At 34.7% G+C, this 19,296-nt stretch overlaps 1 protein-coding gene across 4 annotated transcripts in view; it reads left to right on the top strand.

Moving 5' to 3' along the window:
* The window catches only part of ZFAND3 (zinc finger AN1-type containing 3), a 383,326-nt gene that overhangs the window by 102,345 nt on the left and 261,685 nt on the right, over positions 1-19,296 (top strand). The window lies entirely within an intron of this gene.

Here is a 19,296-nt window from a genome sequence, read left to right as displayed (position 1 = left end):
TAGCCAAGTCTTTACTAATCATATTTAACTTTCCTTCTTTATTCTTTTTGTCAAAGGTAAACAAAATAGTACACTAAAGTGGTAAAGATAGATTTTAATCAGTGACACACTTGCAATAGAGAAGAGTCTAGTAGCATGAACGGAACTCAACTTCCACTTGCACAGAAGTGACTAGGCCTTTTAAAGGGAGAATAAGAGGGAGGAGGTGAACTGAGGCTCAGTAGAATCAGAAGTGAAAAAATTAAGAGTTGGCAAAACATGTTAATCATGCCATTTGTGTCTGTTAGCTGTTAAGTAGTTATCAAAATTAAGATTTTGTTTTCCCATAGAGACTGGGAGATAGAAACCTTATCCTTTTTGGTGATTACATTTTAAAATAATGACTTTCGGGCCATTGAGAAAGACACTCCAGTTTTGTAGGAGGAGAAACGTATCTCAGACAGACAGAGAAAAGATTCACAATTGTAAACTCTTTTCAGTTAATGTTCTAAGAGGGTGTTCAGGACCTGTCTTCAAGTGTTGTAGCACAAACAGTAAATTCTTTTGGCAGCCTTGAGCTTAAAGAAGTAGGCATGTTAAGGGGAGCCTAGAGTTATCCTAAGGATTTAACTTTTAGCTGTTAGTATGTTAGTATTTACTAAAGTCTTTTAATGTAGGGGTAGAGATGGATGAAGTCATTTGTGTTTGAATCTTTAGTTTTTATAGACTAAGACTTAGGCCTAGTTGAGGAGGACTCAGGATTTTAACCAAAGAAAGATTCTTCGTCTGTTTGCATCTTCTATTTGTTATTCTCTTTGAGAAAAGAAATAATCATAATGTGAGTTTTTGACTCTTTACTTTTGTGCCCCAGGGGATAGGTAGAAAGAAGTTGGGAGGGTTGGGGAAGCTGGCAATTTTATTTGTTCAATTTGGAATTTGTCAAATAGTTTGGTTTTTAAAAGAAAAGTAACATTAATAAGTTTTGGATTTTATCCAAACACTACAGATCAGAAGAAATGCTTTCTCACTGATAGCAGTTTAACTTCACAGTAAGTATGAAAGTAATAGTGAGTCAAAATGTGTAGTAGACTATCTCCACAAAGAGATCTCTGTTGTAATTTAGTAAACCTTAGGTTTGGGAGAAGGCTAGCCAGATTTCTTCTAACATAGTGACTCACATCTTCTTTCTTTTGTTCCTTTCCTCAACAGCAATTACATGGAATGACTGGGAATATCCATTTTCTGTTCTTTTTCAAATTTAAAAGAAAAGAGATTGAATTTTTAAAATACATCTGTGGATGCTGTCTTATTGTGCAGATAGCAAGAGTATAGTGAATACAAAAGGCATGAGATGTGGGCATGACAATAAGATAGCTTTGGCCATGCCACTGTGATCTTAAATGCTTTTAAAAAAGTTTATTATAAAATGTGCAGTATATTTTAAAAGATGGAAAATCCTGTTAAAAATGGCCTTATATACTAGTCAGTTTGCTAATTAAACAGCTTTTTCAAGATTTCTTTTTAAAATAAATCTGTATGGTGAAAAGTGAGTTTATTATGTTGAAATGAGAAAAAATACCTGTGTAAAGTTTTGTTGAGATAGAAAATTGTGGGTTAGGAACTGGGTGTTAGTGTCAAGTAAGCTGATCACTTGTTTACCTTTATGAAGTACGCTGCCAAATGTTGAGCATCTGTCTCCCATTGACCATCTTCACTTCAATATTTTTCTCTTTTCTCTACAAAAGATTCCTGGGCTTGTTTGAGTTTAGAGGAAGGGAGTAAGGAAAGTGAAATTAGTATACAGAACTAAACTTCCTAAACAAATCCACTGACATGTTAGTTGTTGGCAAATTATATATCAAATAATATAGTGTTTTCTTAATATTGCTAGAGTGGGAAGTGTCTGTGTCAGACTTTTTTATGTGCATAGAAGAGGGTTCATCCTGGCTAAATTTGCTGCAGGGTCACAGCTCAACCAAAATTCCTCTCTTTGAAATGAGAGGGTGTTATTTTACTTTCATTTGTTTTGACATACTTCTTACCTTGAACCCTGGTGTGACCTCTGTTAACATTTAAAGGATAAAATCATTTAAGACTAGTTTGATCACAAATGCATAGTATTCTTGTTTCTTAAAGTTCCCTTGACTCAAGATTTTTATCTTTCAAGATTTTCTGTGCTAGGATCTCTAGGATTTTAAATGCAGCTAGAAAGTGATGGATTTGAGCATTATGATTTGAGGTAGAATGGCTTTAAAATGCTCAATTTGTATTCTTTTTTTCTGAGGCTGTAAGTCTTTTAAAAAAGAGAGAGGAGTGAAGGGAAAGAGAAGAGTTAATTTTACTGTATTGTTTTTTCCCATTTTTTAAAAGGACTCCTGTTTGCTATTTTTCAAATGTTCCTATTGTCCCCCTTTTGCATGTTTTGCATTTTCCTTCCTCATATGACAATTTTTTTGTTACATTACTTTAGAAATATGTGCATATCTCTCTCAAGGTTAAGACTATTATATGAGGAGAAACCAGAAACATCTGTAGTTTGGGTAAGGTCTCTTTGAGTTGATAGTTTTCCTAGTTGAGAGTGTTAATTATTTTTATATTATTGCTAAAGAAAAGATTTGCTTAACAGATTTTACTATTTGATGTTATGGAAAGACTGCCTAAATTGTTGAAAAGGATGGCATTTAAACATACTTCAATGCGTTTTCAGTTGACATTACCACACATCTTTCTGATGATTTAAGCTAACCCGAGTTTTGGCTTTTCTGTTCTTTGATTCTGCTTGTCAAACTATCCTTTTCTTTCTTTAAGCATTTTTATGTTTTGTATATAACTTTAAGAATCAGTAAGTGTATGGTAGTAGAAAGGCAACACAATTTCATGATGTGGTATTTATAGTTATGGTGAATACAATTTGTTGAAACACTACCTTCTGATGTAGTTTTTCAAACTGTGGATATTGTCACTCAGTAGTAGTAGAGGAGTCAGTTTAATGTTTCATGATCAGCAGCTTAAAAAGTTGAAGAGCAAATATCAATGCATTGCAAATAGTAAGCAAATTATTTTATGAAACCTTTGCTTCACATAAATGTAAATTAAAACAGCACATGTAAGGTTTGTGATGTAAATGTATGCATTACTGTGACATATGATTCAGAAAGTTGGAAAACACTGAATTTGGGAAATCTTGGGATCTCGTTTTCTTTATGGTAAAATAGGGCATATATCCTTTCTGACTTCAGGCAAGGGGTTAACCAGTTGATTTCTTGTGTTCTTTGTCAGTTCTGCACTCAGAATTAGTTTGAATTTGTATTTTTCTATGTTAAAGTTTGATCTAAACCTGGTAGCCTACTTCTTTGTTGCAATACACATGAAATTCAATCTTGACATCTAAAAGATAGTCCTGCCTCTTCCACAGGTAGAAATGATAATTGTATAGCATTATTTCCAGTTTAATAAAATCCAGTTTGTAAATTTTGTTTTAGTACTCACTAGTCTTTGATATGTAGGGAACATTTAGTACCTAGATCACAATCATCTCCTGTAGTACCATATCAAAGCCTAGTAATCATTAAAGCAGAGGTTTTCACTGAATGGCTTGGCTGACCTCCTAAAAAAAGTATCCATGGCCAAAATATTGAACAGGAGGATTATAAAAGGGAAAGACAGGCTTTTTAAGAACTGACTGAAATAACTCCTGCAGAAATGTGGTGTTATCTCTACCACCTACCTACCTTTAGAGATGCTTGTTATAGGGGACAGAAGAACCTGGTGACTTGGAAGTAGCTATAATCTGTAGATAATTTTTATACTTTTAAGAGTGTGTGGAGTGTGAGCCTGAAGATATGTCCCAAGAGAGGAAAGATTCTTTGAGTAGCACTTAGGACAAATGCTTATCAGAGGACAAAGTTAGTATATAATTAATGTACATTGTTACTTGGATCTTTGGCCTTTTGGACTTCTGTATATACTTAATTGTAAACATTTTTATTTATTTAAAAAACAGACGAACATTGATAGACTAAACAAGTACTTTATTGAAAAACCAAAGTAGGTAATTTCATTAATGGGTTCCTTTAAAAAGAAATACTTTTGTGCATCACTGTGTTGATAAAATATATGTTTAGAAAGACTAAAGTTTAAGAGGTCTGTTGTCTGTTGATGGATTAAAAATGCAGATAAGCACTGGAATTATAGCCCAATGGTAGAGCGCTTGTCTAGCACATGTGAGTCACTGGGTTTGATGCTCAGCAACACATTAAAATAAATTAATAAAATAAAGCTATTGTGTCCATCTACAAGCAAAAATTATGTGTGTGTGTGTGTGTGTGTGTGTATATATATATATACATATATATATAAAGATGCAGATAAAACATCTCTTAAGTTGTAAGCCAATAGTGAAATTTAATTTTCTGAAAATTCGTTTCACCGTAACTTTGTGTATATTTTTCACTGTGGGAAGATAATTAAATCTTAACTTTGTTTTATGGTTTGTGCCTCATTATTGATAAAACATGCTAGAGTAAAAAAACCTACATGTTATAAGAAAGCATATTCTAGTCTTACTCTAGAATCAATTGGATACTTATTTTTTTTAGAAATCTGTTCTCAAGCACTTATTAAAATGAGCAGTCTTTTTTTTTTTTTTGGCAGTGCTGGGGATTGAACCCAGGGCCTTGTGCATGTGAGGCAAGCACTCTACCAACTGAGCTACATCCCCAGCTAAAATGAGCAGTCTTAGACACTGGGTTCTAATATTTAATTTTGGAGACTCTGTTGCCATAATTCACTTCTAGCCTTTGCTTACTGGGGCAGAACTATTAAGCTCTGTGTAGTGATTTTCATTTTCATGTATTATTATTTCTTAATATTTTCACATAGTTACTGTTTTAAATTAAAATTGGACTTTGGGGAAGGCTTAAGGGATGACAAAAATAGTTTTGAAGCAGGGATTCATTTTTCCCAGTTATATACTTTTGTATCCAGTTTGGAAATTACCAAGTTTGTTTGTTGCTGTCAAATTTTCTCTCTAAAGGGACTGTTGAATCAGAGGGTTCCATACCATTAGTTTGGGGATCCCCCCTCCCCTTTTAAAAATAACATAGGGGCATGAATTAAATGCTGATGGAGAAGACTACAAGCAATATGTGTAGCATCACGTGTGGATTTTTGTTTCTGTTTTTTCCCTCATTACTGGGAATTGAACTTGAGTGTTCTACCACTGAGCTACATGCCCAGCCCCTCTGATTTTTTATTTTGGGACAGGGTCTTACTAAGTTGCTGAAACTGGCCTTAAACTTGTGATCTTCCTGCCTCAGTCTGCTAAGTAACTGGGATTATAGGTGTGTGTGACCACCATGCATGGTTAGCACCACATTTTTAGTAAGAATGCATATAATTGTGTGTGTGTGTGTATGTGTTTATATATATATACGTATCTACTTACCTACCTACCTACATGGGGCAAAGTTGGAAGATACTACAGGAAAAAACTTAATTTTGATAGTCTCAGTAGGAATAATTAAGGGGATGAAAATTTTACTTTTTGTCTGTATTTTCAGATTTAAGAATTATCAGTGTACTTGTACAGATTGTAAATTTTTAAAAGGGCAAGTGCGGGTGGAATATTTGAGTTCGATACACTCCTAAAATGATTAGTTTCTTTGTGGAATGAGCAAAATAATGTTAATGGTAGCTTGGTGCATAGGAAATCATATGTTGACATCCAAGGTAGAAAGTGTTAAAGCAGCGCTGGGCATATGGTGGAAATGATCAGTAAACCAAAATACAAACATTTTTCTCCCAATTGACTTAAGTTTCATAGTAATTTTCAGAAGATGGTAATAGATTTCCATTTCATAGCAAATAAATTAAAACTTTTCCTCCTGAACTTGCAATTCTTAATGCTTGGAGTTTTACGCTAATCTCTTTTCTGCTTCCATTCCCTGTTTGAAGCCTGGAGTAGAAGGGGTCTGATACGATCCCTTCCGAAAGGGAACAGTTATAGGTTACAGCTGAATTTAGAGCATCTATAGGAAAAGAAAGTCTTAAAGTGTTAAGTTATTATTATTATGTGTGCTTCCTTTTGGAAATTGCAAGGACCTTGCACCCATCAGTAATATTACTAAAAAAGCCAATGGCCTACTCCAGTGAGTGAGATTTTGGCAGGATTGTGGATTTTGTAGGCTTGTCAGACTTTTCTAATTTTTCAAATCACTCTTTCCCAAAAGAATGGCAATTGCGGGGTCCCCACCCTTTATTTATTTGTTTGTTTGTTTGTTTATTTATTTTATTTTATTTTCGGCATCAGAATTGAACCCAGGGGCACTTAACCACTGAGCCACATCCCCAGACCTTTTCATATTTTATTTGAGACAGGGTCTTGCTAAATTGCTTAGGGCTTCACCAAGTTGCTGAAACTGGCTTTGAACTTGTAATCCCTCTACCTCAGCCTCCTGAACTACTGGAATTACAGATGTGGACCACCAAGCTGGCTGTGGCTAATATTGGAACAGGTTTCTTGTCATTGTAGTTCTTTGACTTGGTTGCTTTCTTGTTGTTTCAATTTTTGAAAAAGTGAAAGCTCAAGAAAGATTTCGCAAGCTTAACACCTACATTGGTACATGTTTGTTAAAAGAGGACATTTCAACTTATTAGGGCTCTCTTCTTAACCATATTGTGTGTGTTGTCTGGCAATTGAATGTTTGAAATTTCAGAACACTTAGAATAATGTAATAAATATCCACAAGTCTGTGTAGAATTAACAAGTATTAGGGTTTTACTTTGTTTTTTATAGTGTTAAAAAAGTCCACTAAAATCTCCTATTCTTTTATCTCAGTGTTCATCTTTCTACCTCAAAGACAACCACTACTGCCTTACCTTTGTATTTATACTTTATAAGTGGAAATTTAAATAAGTAATTCCCTTTTTGTGTACATGTGGCCATTCTGGGGATTGAACCCAGGTCCTCACATACTGACACATGCTGGTCCAGTTTGTTTTTTTTGTGTGTGTGTGTGTGTTGTTGTTGGTGGTGGTGATGTTGGTGGTGGGTATTAAATCCAGGGCCCTGTTAACTTGTGCTCGGCAAGTAGTAGAGCAAAATATCCTATTTTAATCAGTGTCCTTACTTACCTGAAACAGTCTCAGTTTATGATTTTTGTGTCAGTAAAAATATTAATAGTATTTCTTTTTTTTCCAAAGTGATCTACTTTGGATGATAAATTAATTGGTCATCTTCATTATAATGTATTCCAATTTTTTATCTAAAATCAGATAAATTTTTGTATGGGCATTTAAGTTGTTTTCAACTGCTGCTTTTTATACCATAATTGTGAGCCTTCATATTCTGTTTTTTAAACAGTTGCTTGAATATGTTTAAGATTGTTTTCTATATTAGAAATCCTGCTCTTTGTGGTGTAACTTCCCTGCTCTCAAAGGAAAGTAAGACTAGACCGGAAGTTCATAAATGATTAGGAGTGCAGGACTCCAGTAGTCCTTTCTGACTTCTTAGTTTGTAGCAATTTGATATTTTACTAATAAGCATTCTTAAATTGTGTGGCTAATTATTATGCTAGTCAAAATTAATGAAGCACAGTATTGAAGATGATGATATGGAAATTATGTCAGAAGTAATTGTAGAATTTCTAATGGTAAACAAAATGCTTTTAGACCTAAGTAGAAAAATTGTGACTGTGTGTGAGATTATTGTAGGAAAAGTAGAAGAAATTTAGTAGTTAATGTTTTTGTTATATATTTTGGTACTGGGGATTGAACCCAGGGGTACTTTACCACTGAGCTACATCCTCAGTCCTGGTTTTTTTTTTTTTTTTTTTTTTTAATTTGAAAAGGGTGGTCTCTCTGAGTTGCTAAGACTGGCCTGGAATATACAGTTCTCCTGCTTCATATGACAGGTCTGTGCTAGCACATATGATTTAGTTAGTTTTTCCCTTCTTTTTCTTCCTTTTTTTCTATACTTGGACTCAAACCCAGGGCCTCACACATAGCAGTTACTGGGTCTTTGAAGACTGTTTTGTTACTTGTCTTTATTTCTGCCTACATGATGATCTAAATAAAGCTCCGTTCTCCATAGTGTTACACAGGATTAACCAGTGGGGCATATGCAGTGTTAGAACGTCTACTTAGATTTATTTGAATGTCTGCTTATATTTATTTTTCTAGTTTTAAAAGTATTTATTGATCTTTATAGTATGCATGCTCTTAACTTTCTTAGTTTTCTAGCATTGCCACAACAAATTGCCACATACTTGGTGACTTGAAACAACAGAAGTTTACTCTTTCAGTTTTAGAGGCCAGAAGTGTGAAATCAAACTTTATCAGCAGGGTTGTTTCCTAGAATCTCTGAGAGAGAATCCATTCCATGTTTTTCCAGCAGTCCTTTGCATTTCTTGGCTTATATATTTATATTCTAGTCATTGCCTTCCTCATCACTTAGCTACCTCTCCTGTGCATCTCTCTGTTCATAAAGGTCTCTTCTGAGGACAGTTGTTATTGAAGTTTGGGCATATCCAGGATTATCTTATATAGAAATTCTTAATTACATCTGCAAAGATTCTTTTTTCAAATAAGATCATGTTCACAGGTTCTGGATAGATATAGTTTGGAGGTGGAGTGCACCATTGGATCTGTTGCACAAATATGTAACTACTTTTACTAGAAATAAATATGTAAGAAGTGTGCTTCAGTGTTATACTGATGGTATGCTTTATCAGAGAAGTTGGAGACTTTTAATTCTATGAACAGCTTTGAGTTGAGTATAGTTGGCTTCCTTTTATGTAATTAGAAAATCCTTGATGACATGAATATCAGTATCATAGTTAACTGCTAATACTTCCCGTGTTTTGTAGTCTCAGTAGACTAATGGAAATTACATCAGAATGGGACACCTTTTAGGTTTGACAGAAATATGGATAAATATATGATAGACCCAGGAAAGCACCATTGGATTTTTTGTGTGTGTCTGCTTCTTTGGCCTTGGCTCTACCTACTTATTAGGAACTTAGAGTAATTCTTTTTTCCCCCCATATTGTTTTTCGGTGTATTATGGTTGTACACATGGAATTTGTTCTTACATATTCATACATGCACACAATATAACAACATAATTTGAGCAGTATCACTCCTTAGCATTTCCTCTCTCCCTTCCCATCTCCTACCTCCTGGTCTCTTTCCTCTACTGATCTCCCTTTGATTTTTTAGGAGATCCACCCCCACCTTTGTTTTCCTTTTTAACTTCTGCATATGATAAAGAACATATGACCCTTAACCTTCTGAGTTAAGATTTATTTCACTTAACAGAATGATCTCCAGTTCCATTCATTTTTCTGCAAATTCCATAATTTCATTTTTCTTTATGTATATACGTAACACCTTTTCTATATTCATTCATTTATTGATGGACACCTGTGCTGGTTTCATATTTTGGATATTGTGAGTTTTGTGGTATGCATATATCACTGTAGTAAGATGATTTCAATTCTTTTAAGGGTAAATAGTGAGAAAAGAGGTATAGCTTGGTCATGTGGTGGTTCCATGCTTAGTTCTTTGAGGAGCCTCCCTATTAATTTCCATAGTGGTTGTGCTGGTATATAGTCCCTTCAACAGTGTAAAAAGTGTTCCTTTTTCTCCACATCCTTTCCAGCATTTATTATTATATGTATTCTTGGATGACTGCCGATTTGAATGTTGTGAGATGAAATCTCAGTGTAGTTTTGATTTGCATTTCCCTAATTGCTAATGATGTACATTTTTTCATGTATTTGTTGGCCATTTGTATTTCTTCTTCAGAGAAGTGTCTGTTTAGTTCATTTGTCCCTTTATTAAATGAGTTAATTGATTTTTGGGGGGTGTAAAGTGCTTTGAGTTCTTTATATATTCTAGATATTAATCCTTTGTCAGAAGAGTAGCTAGCATTTTCCCCCCATTCTGTAGGTTCTCCCTTCACATTACTAATTTTTTCCTTTGCTGTGCAGAAACTTTTTAATTTAATAGCATCCCACTTACTAACTCTTGGCATTATTTCCTGAGCTTTGGGAATCCTGTGGAGAAAGTTGTTGCCTGTGCCTATGTGTTGAAGGGTTGACCTTACATTTTCTATTAGGTGTTGCATAGTTTCTGTTCTAATTCCTAGGTCTTTGATCCATTTTCATTTGATTGTTGTGCAAGGTTAGAGATAAGTTTGTAGTTTCATTTTTCTACATATGGATAGCCATTTTTCCAAGCACCATTTGTTCAAAAGGTATGTCTTTGGCTCCTGTGTCAAGGATCAGGTGACTGTAGATACAGATTGTGGGTTTGTCTCTGTCTTCTGTTCTGTAGTGTTGATCTGTGTGTTTGCTTTTATGCCAGTACCATGCAGTCAGTTTTTATTACTATATCTCTGTAGTCTAATTTGAAGTGAGGTATTGTGATGTCTCCAGCATTGCTTTTTTGGCTTAGAATTTCTTTGGTTATTTTGGTTATTTTGGTTATTTGGTTATTCTTCCAAATGAATTTTAGGACTGGTTTTTCTAAAGTTCTTTGAAGAAGAATGTCATTGGTATTTTGATGGGAATTGCATTGAATCTGTATATTGTTTTTGGTGGTATGGCCATTTAAACAATAAAAATTCTGCTTATCCATGAAATTGGAAGGTCTTTGCAACTTCTGAGGTCTTCCTCAGTTTATTTCTTCAATGTTCTATTGTTTTCATTGTAGAGGTCTTTCACTTCCTTGATTAGCTTTAGTCCTAGATTTTCTTTTTTGAGCTTATTGTGAATAGAATTGTTTTCCTGATTCCTTTCTCAGCAGATCCATTGTTATTATATCAAAGCTATTTTTTTAAATGTTGATTTTTGTAACGTGCTATTTTGCCAAATTTGTTTATTATCTCTAGCAGTGTTTTGGGGGACTTTTTTGGGATCTTTTAGGTATAGGATTATATCATCTGCAAACAGTGATAATTTGAATTATTCCTTTACTGTTTTTATACCTTTTATTTCCTTCTCTTGCCTAATTGCTCTGCTAGAATTTCTAGAACTATATTAAATAGGGGTGGTGAATGTGGACATCCTTGTCTTGTCTCAGATTTTAAAGGAAATGGCTTTTAGTGGTCCCCTATTTACTATGAGGTTGGCTTTGGGTTTTTCATATGTAGCCTTTATTATGTTGAGGTAGGTTCCTTTTACCCCTAGTTTTTTTCAGTGTTTTATCATGAATGGGTGCTGAATTTTTGTCAGACTTTGTTTGCATCTACTGAGGTTACTAAGTGATTTTTGTCCTTGGTTCTGTTAAAGGGATGAATTTTATTTATTGATTTGTGTATATTAAACCATTCCTGCCTCTCTGGAATAAAACCAACTTGATTGTAGTATACAATCTTCTTGATATGTTGAACAGAATTTGCTAATATTTTCCTAAATATATTTGTATCTAAGTTCATCAGGGATATTGACCAATAGTTTTTTTTTCCTTGAGGTGTTCTTGTCTGGTTTTGGTATGAGTGTGATTCTGGCTTTATAGAATGAATTTGGAAGTGTTCCCCTCCTTATTTCATGGAATAATTTGAGTAATATTGGCATTAGTTCTTCTTTAAAGGTTTGGTCGGATTCAGCTAAGAATCCATCTGGTCCTGGATTTTTCTTTGTTGGAAAATTTTTTATTATTGTTTCTCTGTCATTACAAGTTATTGATCCATTTCTATGTCTCTTGATTCAGTTTTGGCAGATCATATTTGTCTAGAAATGTCTATTTCTTCTTATTTTTCCTTTTTATTGGAGTGTCCATTTTCAAATTAGTCTCTAATGATCTACTGAATTTCTGAGATGGCTTTATTATTTTTCCTTTTTCATCTCTAATCGATTGTTTTTATTCTCCCTTTTGGTTAGTTTGGCTAAGGGCTTATCAATCTTTTTTTGAAGAACCAGCTCTTTGTTTCATCAATCCTTTAAATTGTTTTTTATTCTCAAGTTCATTGATTTTAGCTTTGATCGTAATTATTCCCTTCCTTCGAGAGGTTTTAGAATTGGTGTGCTCTTATTTTTCAAGGGCCTCTTGGTTGTTTATTTGGACTTTTTCTAAATTTCTTTTATAGGCACTCATAGCTATAAACTTCCTCTTAGAACTGCCTTCATTTTCTCCCAGAGGTTCTGGTATGTTATATCACTATTCTTGAGTCTTAAGAATTTTTAATTTTTTCCTGATTTCTTTTATCACACTTATCATTCAAAGGAATATTATTCAATCTCCATTTGTTCATATAGTTTCTGTAGGGTTTGTTCTGTGATTTCTAATTTCTATCCATTACAATCTGATAAAATACAAGAAATTATAGCAGTTGTTTTGTATTTGCTAAGAGTTGCATTGCAGCCTAAAATATGGTCTATTTTGGAGAAGTTTCCATGAATCACTGAGAAGAAAGTGTATTCAGTTGTCATTGAACGAAATATTGTATAGATGTTTGTTAGGTTTATTTGATTTATAGTATTTTTCAGGTCTGAAGAGTCTTTACTGAGTTTATGTCTGGTGACCTATCTAATGGTGAGAGAGGTGTGTTGAAATCATCCAATATTATTGTACTGGGTCTTATCCGAGGCTTCATTTTGAGTAGTATTTCTTTTATGTAAGTAGATACACCCACATTTGGAGCATGAATGTTTGTTATTATGTCGTCTTGTTGGATTGTTCCTTTTACCAATATGAAGTGACCTTCTTTGTCTCTTCTGATTAATTTTGGTATGAGACCTACTTTGGTCAGATATGAGAGTAGCTATTCTTGCTTGTTTTGGGGCTCCATTCTCATTGTATATTAATTACTGTCCATTCACTTTAAGCCTGTGTCTGTCTTTGCCTGTGAGGTGCATCTCTTGCAAACGACATAATTGGATTTTGTTTTTTAATCCATTCTTTTCAACCCATGTCTTTTACTTGGAGAGTCGAGACCATTTACATTTACATTATTAGAGATGTTTATTCCTGCCATTTTGATTTACTTATGTTAAATTTGGTCCTGTTTCTCTTTTGCTTATCTACTTTTCAAATGAGATTTTTTTCTTTTTATGTGCTCTTAGGTTTTATTTATTTATTTTTGTTTCTTCTGTGTGCAGTATTTAAGTTTTGAGATGCTGGTTTAGTAGTCATGAATTCGTTTCTGCTTATTTTGGAAGGTTTTTATTGCATGTTTAATTTTGAATGATAGCTTTGCTAGATATAGCAGTCTTGGTTGACAGTAATTTTTTTTTTCAGGACTTGGAACACGTTGTTCTAAGCTCTTCTGTCTTGTAGAGTTTGTGCTGAGAAATGGGACCTGACATTTTCCTCTTGGGGCTTCAAAAATTCAAACCTTGTTCTGTATGTTAGGCATTTTAATTACAGTATGTTGTGGAGAGGTTCTTTTTTGATCTGGTTTACTTGGGGTTCTAAATACCTCCTGTCTCTGGATGTCCATCTCATTCAAGTTTCCATTCGGAGTAACCTAAGACTGAAGCTGATTCAAATAATTCTCAGTTTCATTTCTCTCCAATATGAGGTAGAATGGAATGCAAAGAATTATCAGTTGGAGTTTTGTCTGCACAGACCAGACTGATGCACTCCCAGGTGGGGATGCTGCAGAGTTTTATGAGTGAAGTTCCAGCAGGTGGGGCTTAGATCTGATTAGGCCTTGGGTGCTTTACTAGGTGGTTTCTGCTCTGGAGAGATTAGATCAACACACCCCTAGGTCCTGGCAGTGACCAGTCTCTGCTGAGAGTTTGGAGCAGGGGAGTCAGTCCTTTAGATGCCTATGAACCCAGTCTTTCCAGGCTTCCCAGGCTTCCTAGGCTTCCCAGGCTTGGTCCCTGAGTATATTTACATCTTCATTCACATTTCGGACCTGCTTCACCTGGTCACTTCAGCTGTTAGACTCAAAGGAGAAAGCGAGTTTGGCTCCCTTTTGTGTTTCTGACTTGAATCTCCTGGGTAAAATATTTTCTGTGCCTGTTTTGCTAGGTACACCCTAGGGTACATGGAAGGTGCTTGCCAGGACATCATAGCTGTGTTTGCTTAGATCTTCAGCTCCACAGCTGCAGTTGCAGCGTCCACCTCAAGGTGGCTCCTACCTCAGCTCTCCATGGCCAATTGGGAAACCTGGGACAATTTTCAAGCACCAGTGAACAGTGCAGCCTCTGGATTAGCCAAGAGCAGGTTGCTTTTCTGATCTCTGGTTTTCTAACTGAATCTGTCCGTTGCCTTTCTCTCTGTATTCACCCTCCCTCTGTGTTGAACCAGAGCTGCTACTCCACCTTAGTTGGCTCCAATGTAGTTTTTCTTCTTTGTTTAATGTACACTAATTTCTGAGTCTCTAAGACACTTTGTCCAGTATTGAATTTTAGTGAAATCCCTCTTTAACCTGCCTTGCAGAGAAACCATACTCCTGCTGCTTGAATCCTGAGCCAGGAAACAACTAGGAATGCAGGCTTCCTCTAGCCTGCCATCTTGAGTCCTCCATCAGAGTAATCCTTATTTTTGTTGTTTCTCTTGTGTGTGAAGTTTTTGGACAGTTAACCTAGTTATAACCCCCTTCAACTTAAATTTTCATTCACATGGTGAGCAAAAAGATAAGATGTTATTTTCAGACTATGATCTGAATAAAATGATCTTTACCACATTTTGTATCATTTAAAAGCCTCATGCTTAGTTAATTCGTCCAAAGTTTAGTAGACCTAACTATATGTTAAAAATCTAAACAATTTTCAAAAGTTTGTTTTAAATATCTTAGTTTACTTTTAGACTAAGTTTTAGATTCAGAGGAGAAAAAAATACCTTAAGTATGCAGTGGTGGTGCACACGATGTAATCCCAGCTATTGGGGAGAAGGAGGCAGGAGTATTATAAGCTTGAGGTCCCCTTGGACAAGTTAGACTTTGTCTCAAAATGAAATGAAATAGAATAAAAATAAAAATAAATAAGGAGGGGTCAGGGAGTCAGGCTGAATGTAGCTCAGTAGTTGAAGACTTGCCTTGCATACCGAAGACCCAGAGTTCAGTCTCCAGTACTGAACTGGAAAGGTTCAGTACTGGAAAGGTTCAGGAGGAAAACCAAAACAACCTTTAAAGTTTATGTTTGAGAAAAATAGAAAACTTCTGGTTTAGAAAAAATTAAAAGTGGTACATAATCAAACAGGGAATGCCCAAAGTTGATACTTAAAACAAGAATTATTATATGTGAAGCCTGGTGTGGTGGTACACTATTGTAATCTCAGAAACTTGGGAGGCTAAGGCAGAAGGATTGCAAGTTCAAGCCAGCCTCAGTAACTTAGTGAGATCCTCAGAATTAAAAATGAAAAAGAGCTTCTGAGTTCAATCCCTGGTTTAAAAATACGTACACACACACATACACACACACACACACACGTATATATACACGTATGTATATGCATATATAATATGTGAAAAAGGTGAAAGAAGGGTATGGGCAATTATATTTTTGTCTTTCAAGAGGCAATGAAATCCTGAAATGAAGTAATTGCAATAGTAACTAAAATTGCTATTAGGCCATTTATCTTATGAAGCCCTTTTATACAATGTCATCTTATTTGATCCACAGAATGCTAATGATTTTAAAACTTCATTTTACATGTAAGAAAACTGCAGCTGAAATGGATCATCACATTTTAAAATTAAATAAATTTTAAAGTGCAGGACCAAGATTGATTTTAGATGTTTAGATCCCAGTCCCTAATCTTTTCTACTCTCCCAGGATTCTGGGAGTGAAGATACTAGATTTAGAGGGAATTGTACTATAAAACCCCAGTTGAAGTAGATTTAGATGGAATTGGGATACAAGTTATGGCAACATCATTGTTTTGCATTGTGTGTAGCTTAGGAGTACAGGCCTTTCCTGTGCACACTTCTGGTTCAGGTGTAGTTTGTCTGTAGATCTCCACTGAAAATCAGATAAACAGTGCTAGAAGTTTCATTGATGAACTAATTTGGGAAAAAGTATGCTTGTGTGATGTGGGTGTTTTTGTCTAACACATTTCTATTTTGCTGGTGAAAATTTTAATTTGTTAACATCTTTCTTGTTCTTGTTCATATAACTTTTAGCTCATTAACCTTGTTCTCTGCACTAAGTTTATGAAGCACCATTTCTTTAGTCTCCTCTTTATAACTTCTCAGAAGATTAAAAAGAAAGAAATGTTTACAAGTGTGATTTAATTGTAGGTCTGTTTGTGCATTGTCAGTGGGAAGGCAGAGATGAGTTTCATATTTAGATAGTGCAACCTGTGGATTTCATTTGTTAAACCTTCTAGTTGGTATTCTCATTCTTGCATACATATGTGCATAATAGTGTTGAAAAAAACCCTGTATCCTTCTTTAGCAATTCAGTTGAGTTATGGAAAAGCCTGTCCTCTGCCTTGTGTATTTGCTCATTTGGAAGCCTTGTATAGTTTATAGAGACACTAGTGATTTTTCCCCGGACTCCCTGTGGACTTTGTACCAAATTACAGTCTAATTCCACCACCCAGTTCCATACTCCTGAGCTGTTAATTTGCACATTTTGATGCAGTTTGTTTCATCGTGTTTTTCGTAATCCAAACTGAATGTAACGAGCTATGTGCTTCAGGGACCTGGCTTTGCCTTGCCAATTAGAACAAAGTGGTTACTGAGAAAGAATATGTTTTAAATAAAACATGGCACCTCTGAGTGGGACTGGCACTCATTTGGGAATAAAAAGATAAGGTTTTAACTCTTTTACTCACAAAGAAGATCCCTTATTAAAAAGATTAGCACTTTTTGGAGGAAAGAAGAGTAAAGAGTTACCTCCATTCTAAATTCCTTTGTGTGACTAAATAAATTTGTGACTAAATAAATTTTAAGAGTTGTCATTTTTATCTTTGTTTTTCCTTCATGATCATTTGAGATGTGTTGGCAAAATTCTCGAAATTTAACCAATGACTGCTGCATTTTTTGAGTTTTGAGCTGTTCATGTTTTGGAAGTCCATGTTAGACTCTAATTTTCTGATATGGAAAGCCAAATTTTCAATGTAATAAGGACACTTCTTCCCCAAAGAACCTTGAAAAAATCATGAAGAACAATGTAAAGTTTTGTAATCTTACGTGAGTGTTATTTTAAGGTGATAATAGAGTTTTAGCTATCACTGACTTAAGATTGTTTTGAAGTTTAGCTGCACTTTTCACTCAAATACAGGTGTTTCTGAATAGACCTCCATAGGATAGTTGTTTACTAGTTATTTCCATAAATTAGTTCTGGTATTGTATTTATAGCTACCGTAAAAAATAGTGGAATTCTGTTTTTCGTTGATACCTCAACTCTAGAATTAAGCATTGACACAAGGAAAGCATAGGGTTACATTTGGTTTCTATTTTTCATACTACTTTTTTTGAAGAAAAGATAGGATTGTATGAAAAGCTTTGAAATAAAGACATTAAGGGGAAAGTTAGACATTAAAGACTTGGTGATGGGCTTAAACATTTTAGTGTTTATCAATTTATGCAAGCAGGAGAGGAATACATTTCTTTGGAGCAGTTTAAAGAGTATGTAGGACTTCACCCTATTGAAAAATATGTTTCTGAAAAAATGAGCATGGAGGAGGGTGGTTAATTAATTGGACTAACACATTTCTAACACTGTCCTGTGAAAGTCTTACGTGTCCTAGTGATGGTTTGAAGAGTCATTCATTATACAATATTACTAAATGCTCCGTGCTTCATTTCTAAAGACTAGAACTCAGTATTAATAATGCTTTAAATTGTTCAGTTTTCTGAGTGAAGAAGGTATATTAAGGCTTAAATCTGCAGTAACCTTTTACTAAAATAACAAACCAGGGACAGATAAGTTTGCTTGAAAATATTTCACATCTGTAGAGATCACTGAATCTGTCAAATTTATGTGAAGTGACTGACAATGGTGTTTTCTTTGACTCATGGTTTAGGACCCAGCAGCTGTGTTTGCATGAAGCATAAACTAATGCTAGGAAGAATGTTTCCCAAAATTCTTTTAAGACAAGCCCTAGGCTTCCAAAGGCAACTGAAAGCTATATTATCCATTTATCCCATTCCCATTCACTTAATCTTGTACTGTCGTGTTTTATGACACTTTTTTCTTTTTTTGGTAGTCTAGAAGTGAGAGTCTCATTAGTTGGGTGCTATTAGAAAATGACAAAAAAAGAAATCTTAGAAACTTTCCTGTCCAAAATACTGGTGCTTGCTCCAGATGAATACCAATTTAATAAGTTTCAAAATACATTACCTTTTATTTTTGTATTTTCAACATTTGTGTATTTCCTGTCTTCTCCTTGAAGATGAGACTAGAAAGAAAGGTGTAAAGTGACAACAACCCTATAAGGGATTATATGCCCTTTTCCATTTACTGTTAATTTATTTGCTGATTATTTTGTAAAGCACAAATCTATTCATTGTTCTTTGGAGTTGGTACAGTTGTCAACTTGGTGTGTGTTTTTGTGTGTATGTGTGTTCTTGTGTGTTCTATTGAGATATGTTGATTACAATTTTTAAAATTATCTTTAAAATTTTTCTTAAACATAGGGCTTGCATTTTATTCAAGATTTAATCCCATATAGCATTTAAAAGCAGACTTAAATGTTCTAAAAAATGTTTTCGACATGATTCATTAGTATCTTAACACCTTGTCACACTTGATAGAAGTCTGTACATTTTTAAACTCAATTTGGTGTTTTATGTCCTAAGATATATATTCTGTGGAACATCTGCCCTGCCCCCCATGATGTCCCTCTATCAAGTAGACTGGTTTTTATATACTAACACAAACCAGACAATTCTCTCATTATCCTTTAAAGATCTTGCTGGAGGGAAGCACCTTCAAAGAGAAGAGAAAAACAGGTGCAGTGTCCCATGCCTGTAATCCCAACAACTCAGGGGACTGAGGCGGAGGGTTGCAAGTTTAAGGCTAGCCTTGGCAACTTAGTGAAACCCTGTCTCAAAAATAAGAAAAAACAGAAAGGACTGGGGATATAGCCCAATGCCCCTGGGTTCTGTCTCCTGTGTGTGTACACACATATGTATACATGTGTATATGTGTACACACATATATGTACATATGTGTGTGTATGTGTGTTAACATATGGAGGGAATGCGAATGAGAACAAAACCTTGTGTCCTTCCCTTAGACCTAAATCTGTCTTCATTGAAAGTCAACATTATAAATGCTTTAGAGATGTTGCTGCTTTTATGTTGGATAGCAGTTTAAAAACTTAGAGAAGGACAGTTCTGGTACTTTTGTCTGTCTTTTTTTTTTTTTTAATTTAATGTTTAGCCTGAGTACTGCCTTAGCTGTTGGTAAG

Source organism: Sciurus vulgaris (assembly GCF_902686455.1).
Source record: "Sciurus vulgaris genome assembly, chromosome: 7".
NCBI classification, from domain to species: domain Eukaryota; kingdom Metazoa; phylum Chordata; class Mammalia; order Rodentia; family Sciuridae; genus Sciurus; species Sciurus vulgaris.
This window is presented reverse-complemented; position numbering and strand designations above follow the sequence as displayed.